The sequence below is a fragment of the Gorilla gorilla genome, chromosome 14 (assembly GCF_029281585.2).
Source record: "Gorilla gorilla gorilla isolate KB3781 chromosome 14, NHGRI_mGorGor1-v2.1_pri, whole genome shotgun sequence".
NCBI classification, from domain to species: domain Eukaryota; kingdom Metazoa; phylum Chordata; class Mammalia; order Primates; family Hominidae; genus Gorilla; species Gorilla gorilla.
The window spans coordinates 53,184,588-53,194,322 of NC_073238.2; the positions used below are offsets into that span (position 1 = coordinate 53,184,588).

Genomic DNA, 9,735 nt, shown 5'->3' on the forward strand with positions numbered 1-9,735 from the left:
AGACGCATTTCAATGGTGTGACATCATGATTTTCCCAGTTTTCTCAGCCCTTTTCCACTTTACGTGCAGAATAATATCTCCCCCATGAAAAGATACTTGCTGCTTTCCCTGAAGTTGAAGGAAGAGATGTTTTTCTTCTGTGAAGGTGGGGAGCTGCTTAAAAAGTAAAGACTATGGAGGAAACCCAAGTAGCCCTGGGAGTGTCCTGCTCAGACACAGATGCAAACACTGGCCTGGAAATGCTCATTCGCAGCTGAGACCAATGGGTCTCCTTTCCTCATTTTCTACTCTCTATAAAGAAAATAGTCTCTCTGAAGGAGCAAGTAGGAACCAGCCTGTCAGAGAGTCACCATGTGCTCCAGAGGCCAACTTAGCCAAATCCAAGCTGAGAGTAGCCAGCTTGCATTTCTGACCTTTTGAGCAGGGGCCCCTGCCATCTCAGGACCTCTGCCATCTCCTGAAATAGTGCCCGAGCATGGTGAGCTGCTCCAGCCCATTTAGAAAATGGCCCAGAAGAAAGTGAAAATACAGCCTCAAGCTCCCTCTAAAATATTCCCCCTGCCCTATCACCCCTAACTTGTGCATAGTTCTGTGTCTCTTTTCTTGGCCCAAGGAATTGGAATAAGTAAAAACATTTTTAAAGGGTCTTTTTTTTTTGTCAAAAACATCACTGGCTGGGAATGTGTGACAGCCTGAATGTGTTTGTACTCAGATAAAAACAAAACTCCCCTTGAAAATCCTTGAGCAAAACAAATCTCTAAGGACATAACTGCAGTGACACAAAGTCATGGATGAACTCTCACCCTCTGACAGTTTCCTTCTGTGGCATTCCTTTATCTCTGAAGCATCCTGGGCTCTGTGTCCACGTGTGCTTGCTGACATGTGGCTGGGAAGGGTCCTCTCCAAAGGTTTCCTGGTTCTATATCATGACATTCTTGAGAGGGGCTGTAAGCACCCCAACATCATGAACTCTGATCTTATCTTTCTCCATACAGCTGCCCCCATCTCTAGGTCTGCCACAGAAATGAAAGAGTGAGTGAGGAAGTGTGTAAATGAGTACCCCACAGTGGTGAGGGAGGAAGCAGAGAGGGGGGAAGATCCACACTAAGTAAGGAGAGAGGACAATCATGGTCCTGGTGGCTATAGCTGTAGAAGACGCCTCTCCTTCCCCTTCTCTGCACATTCTAGCTGTGCTTCCTCCAGGCCCAGAGAAATCACGAACTGGTGGCCTAGGTAGTTTCTGGTTATCATCTCTTCTTCATTGCTATGGCCACCAGTTTTCTTGGCCCACACCTAGGGACACACTGTGACTAGCTGTTAAATAGGGCTTTAGGATTTATCAAAAATGATCACATTTTGTGTCCCATTGCATCCTAACAGCAGTCAGCATCATGCATTCCTTAGCCCTGGTCTACCCCATGGCCACCTCCTTTACCTCCTCTTGTATTGGCTCCCCCTTCCTGGCCAGTCCTCTCTCTGTGGGGCCACTCAGGGCTGTATCTTCCCTGCCTCTTCCCTTCCCTAACCCCCCCTGATTATCTGGATGTGTCCATCAAGTGTCATGGCTTTAAAGACCATACATCTGATGACTATGACATCTGTGTCCTCAGACCTGATGTCCCCCTAAATTCATATAGCCATGAGTCACTGAATGATGGGGATGCATTCTGAGAGATGTGTTGTTAGGTGACTTCATCACCGTGTGAACCTGAGAGTATACTTACACAAACCCAGATGGCATAGCCTACTACACACCTGGGCTATGTGGTATGGCCTGTTGCTCCTAGGCTACAAACCTATACAACATGTTACTGTACCGAATACTATATGCAAGTGGAACACAATGGTAGGCATTTGTGTATCTAAACACAGAAGAGGTATAATAGAAATATGGTAAAAGATTAAAAATGGTGCACCTGTATAGGGCACCTACCCTGAATGGAGCTTGTGGGACTGGAAGTTGTTCTTGTGAATTGTAATAATAATTATTATTATTTTAATAATAATTTAATAATAAATTAACATTAGCTTAATGTATTTTTTCTTTATGTTTCTTTTTTTTGCTTTTTGACTGTATGAAATATCCTATATATCCCTATTCTATAAGCTTTTTTCTATTTTTACATTTATTTACTTATTTATCTTCCTGTTTAAAATTTTTTTATTTAAAGCTAAGACACAAATACACACACTAGTCGAGGCCTACATAGGGTCAAGATCATCAATACCACTGTTTTCCACCTCCACATCTTGTCCCGCTGGAAGGTCTTCAGGGGCAATGACACCCATGGAGCTCTCATCTCCTATAACAATGCCTTCTTCTGGATACCTCCTGAAGGACCTGCCTGAGGCTATTTTACAGTTACTTTTTTTATATAAGTAAAAGCGATAGGGACAGGAGGCAGGGAAATTACGGGCAGAAGAAGGTGGGTCCCCAGCAAGGGCCCCACCCTCAAGCCTAGAACCACAGCCCAAAGTCAGAACATTCATTGCTGTTTTCCTGCTCGAATGTTGCCTTTTCAAAAACCACCCATGGCCTACCCTGCCCCCTGTCCTGTGCCCATAGAAACCCCAGACTCCACCAACAGAGAGGAATAGTGGAGAAGCAGCTGGATATTGGAGACCTATGGTTGGACATTAGAGAGAAGAGGCTTGACTTCAGAGGGATGGTTTGATGGCATTGCTCCAGGGGAAGATTACTTCCCCACTCCATTCCCCTTTCAGCTCCCCTTCCTGCTGAGTGCCACTTTCATCAGCAATAAAACCCCCACATTTACCATCTCCAATTTGTTCACGTGACCTCATTCCTCCTGAATGCCAGACAAGAACTTGGGTATGGATGCAAAGGGCAGTCACACCGATGCTCCACTGAGCTGTTAATACTTAAGCCATCCATGGATGATCAAGTTGAAAGAGCAGTGACTGTGACACATTTTCTGGGCCTTCAGGAGTCTTTGGCATCCCCCTAGATGCTGCCACAGGGCCACATGGAGTTTTACTCCTGCCAGCACCCAAAAGCACTCACCTCGGCTCCTGCACCCACTCACATGTGCTCCTGCTCCTGCGAGGGGTGGAATGAAGCAGGACCAAGTGAATGGAGTCCATCCCTGCTGGCACCAACACACCCGTGCGCTCTAGTTCCCACCTGCGAAGGGGTCAGGTAAAATTTCCTGCTTCAGAAGGAATACACTCTAAAATAACCATAAAAATATAGTATATTAGTTTGCAAATTTTTCTCTCATTCTGTAAGTTGTCTTTTCACTCTGATGATTGTTTCCTTTGCTGTGCAGAAGCTTTTTAGGGTGATATAATTCCATTTGCTTATTTTTGGTTTTATTGTTTGTGCTTTTGAGGTCTTATTCATAAAATCTTTTCCCAGACCAATGTCCTGAAGTTTTTTCCCTATTTTTTTTAATAACAATGCCCTCTTCTGAAATACCTCCTGAAGGACCTGCCTGAGACTGTTTTATAGTTAGCTTTTTAAATATATAAGTAGAAGGAGTACATTCTAAAAGAATAATAAAAAGTATAAGATACTAAACACATAAACCAATAACATAGTTATTTAGTACCACTAGCAAATATTATGCACTGTGTGTAACTGTATGTGCTAGACTTTTATAGGACTGGCAGCACAGTAGGTTTGTTTACACTAGCATCACCACAAATGCAAGTAAGATAAAATTATCTTATTTATGTAAGTGCCTGTCTGTTTATGGTCTGCCTTCTTGCTATTGGGACCTGAGAGTCACATGGTCAGGGGCTGTGTCTGGATGCTTAATGCCGAACCCTAGTGTCTGGAATGGCACCTGGTACAGAGTCAATGAGCCACATATGCTTGTTAAATGAGTGAGATGATGACTGAATGGAAACGGAAGCAGCTATTTCTAGCCTCCCCATCTTTAAGATGAGAAACCTAAAGTCTACACTGGCAGGTCACACAGCTGGGGTTTAAATCCAGAATCTCTGACTTCCAGCCTGGTGCTCACACTAGCTACACACTGCTGCTGCTTCTAATAAAAGTAACAGCAAATGTAAATTCAGATCATGCTTTTAAAGCATTATTATTAGTTTTTTTGATCCCCATAGTTTAGAGTAGCCAAGGGAGGATTATGATTTACTTTAAACAATAAAGTGACCTTGGCTCTCAAGCAGTTCTCATGTTACCAACACCATATTCACTTGAGGGGACAAGAGTTCAGGCTTCCACAGTCTGAGAGGCCTTTCTGATTCCTCCCCAGCCTTTTGGAAGTGAGTGAAAGGGGGTCCAGAGATCAGGGAGAAATATAAATGGTTCCCAAATCTTCTCCACCCTCCTTAAACATGAAGGGTCCTCGGGCTGATCAAGGGGCAGGGTGGGGAGCCAGTCCTGTGAAAGCTGCAGGCCATGGCTTATGAGAGGCCCCTGGTGTGGGGATAGAGTCATGGCGAGATTCAGAGTCTGGATCCCAGGCCTGTTTATAGACAGAGCAAACCTTGGCCTCTCTGGACCCTGGTTTCCCAATATCTGCATGGAGGCCTTACTCCATATTGTCATCCCAGGCTGCTGGCCTGTTCTTCTCCCTCCTACCTACCTCCCAGGCCCTCCAGGGACAGCTAAAAAACTACTCTAAACCTGAATCCAACCCCCTGGCCAAGACTGCCCTCTGCCTACCTCCCTCATGATAAAGCCTGCCCTGGCCACTGATCAGTGTGCAGATGGCAGGTAGGAAAAGAGGCTACCGAGGGCTGCAGCTTTTATTCTCTGAAATCACAGACCTGCCATGGGGGATTTTATCAGGACTCCTGCTCCCAGATCCCTGTTTTCATAGAAATAATTAATCCTCAGGATTTAAAGCCTTAAAGCCCTCTCTTCATAACCAGCTGCTCTTTGACCACCCCACCCAGACCCTGGGGAGAACACCTTACAGGTTCTGAATGCAGAGCAGCATGCCTGGGAGGGGCGCAGCCTGCACAGAGCCCTCCCACACAGGAGATCCTATGCCATTTCCCAAGTTTGGTGAAGCCGTATGCAGAAGGCTTTAGATGTTCTTGTAAACAGCAAATCTGTGAGCTGAGGGCTACTACCTGGTGAACACGGAACATGCCGGTCTTCTGTTTAGTTTGGAAGGTGGAACCTAAGGGTATTTAGCACATATTCTCAGAAATAAAAAGGAAAGAAAGAAAAAATTTTCTGTAAGAATATACTATCATTTAAAATGGCAGAATAATTACTCACTGGATACTAATAATAAGAAAAGTGATATATAACTTAGGGAAATATAAAAAGATACACAATATTTTGGTTCAATACATTTATTTCCCTGAATCTCGAACAGTTACCAATCAGGTTGGGGTTTGCATAGTAGGGAAGAAAACAAATTCACATGCAGTGTTATCCTGCGGATGGAAGCCTCTTGGGAGTATATACAGACCCTAGCGCTGAGTGATGCTAAGCTCAGACAGCATGGGGTGAGGAGCTTTATTTGAATCTTAGTTAAATGAGAATCCCTTGGACTCAGCAAAGACCTTCCACTATGGCTGGAGCTGTCAGACGGACCCCTAGTGGCTTTCTAGGCTCACTGACTAGCAATTGCAGTCCCCATCTGACAATTCTCTTTACATCTTTGACTACCATTTGCAAAATGGAAAACTAGCTTTCTGCTCCATGAGATTTCAAACTGGAAGCAAGTAGAGATTGTCAACATTCAGCCTTGCTTTCCCCAATCCCCCCTCCCAAGTAAAACAGAGAAGAAAAGCAATGACCCCCACCTGCTCAACAGCCTAATGCAGTCAGGAGAGAGTTTTCTCTTAGAAATATACTTTTCTCCTTTATCTTTTATATAAATTAATATTATATTATTACAACAATCAAATTTCACTTTCAGAATCAAGTTTAACCTAAGGCTATTCTGAAGGTGTGCACACCCTTTCCTCAGAAGCCATCAATAAAACTGTACCTGGCTGCATGAACATTTACCCATTTCCATTCCATCCTGCTGCTCCCGACTTATTGTGTGTCCACACATGATAGTCAGGCCCCTGGCTGTTTTGGGGGTTTTTTGTTTTGTTGTTTTTTTGAGATGGGGTCTATGTCATCCAGGTTGGAGTGCAGTGGTGCAATCTCAGCCCACTGCAACCTCTGCCCCCCAGGCTCAAGTGATCCTCCTACCTCGGACCCCTGAGTAGCTGAAATCACAGGTGTGCACAAACACACTCAACTAATTTTTAAAATTTTTTTGTAGAGATGGGGCCTCCAAGGCTGGTGTCAAACTCCTGAGCTTAGGTGATCCACCCATCTTGGCCTCCCAAAGTGCTGGGATTACAGGCATGAGCCACTGCACTGGGCCTAGGCCCCTAGCTTTATCATGCCTACCCAGTTCTCTCTAAGTCCCCTGCATCTTTGTTGGTGGGCCACTCATGGGGTTTTAGAGCACAAGCCTTAGGCAGGCAAGGGCAGCAGAGACTTAGAACATCCTCAGAGAGACATTATGCCTGGAAATAGATAATTTATTTTACATTCTCACAGCTTGAGGAAATTTGCTTCAGAATAAATCATGCCTTGAGTCTTACCCAGGTCTGATTTAGATGAGACTGTGCACTTTGGACTTTTGAGTTGATTGTGAAATTAGCTAAGACTTTTGGGGCTACTGAGATGGCATGATTTTGTATGTGATAAGGCCATGAATTTTGGGGGCCAGGAGCAGAATGTTATGGTTCAAATGAGTGCCCCAAAAGTTCATGTGTTGGAAACTTAATTGGCATTGTCACAGCATTAAGAGGGGAAGCATTTAAGAGGTGATTAGGACATGAGGGCACCACTCTCATCAATGGAATACTGCCATTATCATGGGAATGGGTTAGTTATCATCCGAGTGAGCTTCTCGTAAGTTTGCCCTCCCTCCTGTCTCTCTCTGCTTTATGTATGCACTTCCTTGCCATGTGATGCCTTCTGCCATGGAATGACCCTCGCCTGGTGCCATGTTCTTGGACTTTCAAGACACCAGAACCATGAGCCAAATAAACTTCTGTTCTTTATAAATTAATTGTTATGTTATTCTATTGTAGCATTAGAAAAAAGTCTAGAACAATGATCCAAAATTACATATCTATATCCATATAATGTTTTTCTCTTTGAGGAATAGAAAACTATATTATTTTAGTATATTTGTAAAAGACCCAAGTACAATTTCTATAAATAAAAAAAAACACCATTACTAAGGTGGCTGGCCCAGGAAATTGGACACTGTGTAAAGGCAATAAGGGCCCACCACCTGGACAGGACAGAGGCATGGGTGGAGACAGCAGTGGCTCCCAAGCCCCAGTTCTGTGCTGCTGTCTAGAGAGTGCTGGGGGCTCTGGGAAAACAAATCCAACCCAGGGCTCCAGGGAGCAGTGGGGCCCAGTAGAGCCCCATGATTCACAGATGGTCCTGCTTGTAGCCTGTACTTGCCATCCTGCTTCTCTTCCTGGCCTCTGCTTTCAGGTGCCAGAAGCAGGCCCAGACCACTGATTGCAGGGCCAGCCTGAAGACCACAGGAATGGTATTCACCAGATAGACACATACCCAAGTGCCACCTTGGACCTCTGGGAGGCAAGGATGGGTTCTGCCAGCATGAGTGCCTTTCCCACATTGCAATTATAAACCCTCCTGCCGAATGGACGGGGCTCTCCACTATCTAGAGTTCATCTTAACATTGGCATTGCTTCCCAGACTGAGTGCTGCAACTACTGTGACAGGTGCTATGAGACTGGGGGCAAAAGCAAGAACAACTGGGAAGAGAAGTTCCAGTATTATTGCCTCTTTAACATCTGCCAAAATGTGCAGAAGACACTGGGACTGGCTCAGCATGTTCAGGCTTGTGAAACAACAATGCAGCTCTTGTTTGACAGTGTTAGACATTTAGGCTGTAAACCACACCTGGACAGCCAATGGGTCCCATACAGGTGCTGCTGACAAAGAAATATTTGGTCTTTAAAGAAGTAGCTGACAGCTGGTGATAGCAGATTAAGACTGAAGGGCGTAACTTTTGACACAGAAATAATGCTTTTTCAGCATAATGCTGCCTTATTTTTGTGAAAGGATTATTTTAAGAACTTTTAACACTATAAATATGGGGGAAATCTTCACTTAGAAGTATATGTGTTTACCATGAAATTATAAATACACACTCATGCCTAGAAAGATCTGACTCTTTTTTTCTATTTTAATTACACATAATAGTTCTGTTTCTCTGTAACCCACTGAGCAGATAAATAAGTCATAGTTCTGTTAATGACAGGAACATTTCCTTGTCTGTTTCTTTTGTAAAACTGGAACCATCAACTGGTAATCTCTTAGGGATATTGACATATTATGCAATATGCCTAAAAGGTGACATGAACAAAATTCAGAAGGACAGCCACTCTTATTTTATGAATGACTAACTTAAAAAATGTCAGTTGGATGCAGTGGCTCACACCTGTAATCCCCATACATTCCAATGGCGAGGCAGGAGAATCACTTTAGCCCAGGAGTGAGACCAGCCTGGGCAACATAGTGAGGTCCAGTCTCTACAAAAAATGTCTAAATTGGAGAAAAGATGGATTTAATGAAATAAAAAGTTTAACATAACACACACCAGAGCACTATTTGCTGTTATACTTTAGTGTTTATTTCCTAGCACTTGCTCTTACTTACAGATTTTGGGATTATTTTTAAAGACTGAAACCTTTTACTAATAGTGGTCTTAATAAAAATTGTTCTTGAAAAAAAATGCAACCTAAATTTAAAATTATATGGACAGGTCAGCCAGCAGACTGGGCACAGTAGAAGAGAAAATTAATGAAATAAAAATAAAAGAAATAATTCAGAATACAAAAATAGGCTCCCCAAAATCATGGGAAACATGAGAGGTTAAGAAATATGGAGGCTAGATCAACATAGTCTAGATATGTTTGGAGACACCAAACCATAGATTCAAGAAGCCAAATGGGCCGGGCACGGTGGCTCACGCCTGTAATCCCAGCACTTTGGGAGGCCAAGGAGGGCAGATCACGAGGTCAAGAGATCGAGACTATCCTGGCTAACACGGTGAAACCCCATCTCTACTAAAAATACAAAAAATTAGCCGGGCGTGGTGGCGGGTGCCTGTAGTCCCAGCTACTCGGGAGGCTGAGGCAGGAGAATGGCGTGAACCTGGGAGGCGGAGCTTGCAGTGAGCCGGGATTGCACCACTGCACTCCAGCCTGGGCGACAGAGAGAGACTCTGTCTCGAAAAAACAAAAAAAAGAAGCCAAATGAACCCTAACTAAGTTAAGATGGTGGGTAACAGGGACGGAGCAGGAAATGTGTTACATTTACCAGAGAACAGTTATACAGAAAGCTGATTTCTCAATAGCAATTATTAATGTGGAAGCCAAAAATCAGTAGAATGGTATCTTTCATGTGATGAAAGACAATAGCTAGCAACCTAGAATCGTCTAATGAAAATATGTGTCAAGAATAAGGAGAAATAAAGAATTTTTAAATGGAGATTCATTACCAGGATTAAATATGTATAACACATTTTATATTATATATTACATATTATATTATATACAGTATAGTATATATATCATATATTACATTGTAAATATGTATATATTACCAGTATTACATATATAGATAAATTTAGGGGAACATTGACAGTATTATATAATATTATATTATATAGACATTTTATAATTGTCTAGTATTTTTATAAGTTATAAGACAGAATTACAACAGAAAGCAAC

At 43.1% G+C, this 9,735-nt stretch overlaps 1 pseudogene; it reads left to right on the forward strand.

Moving 5' to 3' along the window:
- Positions 1 to 3,094: 3,094 nt before the first annotated feature.
- Positions 3,095 to 7,936, forward strand: LOC101147791 (group XIIA secretory phospholipase A2-like; annotated as a pseudogene).
- The last annotated feature ends 1,799 nt before the right edge of the window (positions 7,937 to 9,735 follow it).